Source organism: Pseudochaenichthys georgianus, chromosome 9 (genome assembly GCF_902827115.2).
Source record: "Pseudochaenichthys georgianus chromosome 9, fPseGeo1.2, whole genome shotgun sequence".
In the NCBI taxonomy this organism is placed as follows: domain Eukaryota; kingdom Metazoa; phylum Chordata; class Actinopteri; order Perciformes; family Channichthyidae; genus Pseudochaenichthys; species Pseudochaenichthys georgianus.
In genome coordinates this window covers 826,960-828,255 of record NC_047511.1, presented here as the reverse complement: position 1 = coordinate 828,255, position 1,296 = coordinate 826,960, and the positions used below count along the sequence as shown (strand labels likewise).

Here is a 1,296-nt window from a genome sequence, read left to right as displayed (position 1 = left end):
ATAAATATACATGGAATTGTAAATATAAAATGAACATTTTAAAGAAAATAAATAAACAAGGAAGTACAAATGTTGCATTTAAAAATTAACTAGATAAAAAATATATAATATGTACAATAACTATTAAGGTTTTTTGAAGTATCACGGAGGAGACGGGCCACGTCGGCTGCCCAGTCATGGTGCCGTTCCTGCTGGGCCCGATCCTCTCCTCCTCGTTTCCTCTTGCCTGGGTGACAATAAGATAATAATTAGCAATAAGGAAAACACACAGGACAGGTACAGGTCACACAAGGATATAAGAATAACATGTATAAACAGAACAACAGTAAGGTGAACTAAAGAAAGTTCTGGCCCTAGATGTTTACAATGATTGTGAAAGTGAATTACATTATGTCCAGCCTGTTGATAATGAATATAAATATATGTATATGATAGGATGTCACACACAACTGTACTAGCTGCTTACTAGCTAAGACTTTACTTGAAACAGAGCATTTCCACACAGTGGTATAGCTTATTTTAATTACTGACGATGGATGATCCAAGGTTTAAAAAAACACAAACACAATTCCAGTCGTTTTGCCATTTCTATTTCTTACCTAGAACCACACGCTGCGGTGTCGTGATGGCACTCGGTGTTGGTGGTTGAGTCGGTGTCGATTCTTCGGCTGGGGTCCGTTCTGGATTCGATGACGATGTGGACGGAACACTGCCATCAACCGTTGTTCGGGAATGTTCCTCCTCACGAGTCCCAATGTAATCATCTAGAACAGCAAAATGACTTGTTAATTCCACAAACTACTGCAGCACAATACTAAATAGCAACAACAACTATAGAAAAGAAAAACTGAACGTAAACAATGGCACATATGGTGTTAGCAAACAATAGCTCTAGCTAAGGCTATCTGCCTTAGCTAGCTATGTAGCTCTTCGGGGCTCCATAAAAGCATGGGTTGTCGAACATTAATGTAAGGATAAAATAGACTTCTTTGTTAGAAGTGAGCGTACCTTGCAGGGACTCCAGTAAAGCCGTTGCCGTTTTCCCTACATCGCAGGAAAGTCCTCGAAATCCGCGTTCGGACATCTGTGCAGAGACATCCTGGAACACTTTCACATTTCGCATTGTTCCGTCGAGCTCCCGCTGGATTTTATCATCCCCAATGAGATGTAGGAACGTCGTCACCTCCTCGGTCGACCACGGTGTGCTTTTCTTCGACGTTGCCATTTTTGTAGCTCCTCCGTTTACAAAATGCTGCAAGCTTGCTTCTTGATTAGTGCTGGGGGGAAACGATTATT

At 41.1% G+C, this 1,296-nt stretch overlaps 1 long non-coding RNA gene across 1 annotated transcript; it reads right to left on the bottom strand.

Annotated features, from left to right (window-relative positions):
* On the bottom strand, window positions 1-1,296 carry LOC139434369 (uncharacterized). Its single transcript, XR_011643716.1, has 3 exons — window positions 1,009-1,296; window positions 600-764; window positions 1-226 (listed from the first exon to the last, which is right to left on the bottom strand). It is a non-coding gene; the product is annotated as an uncharacterized lncRNA (long non-coding RNA).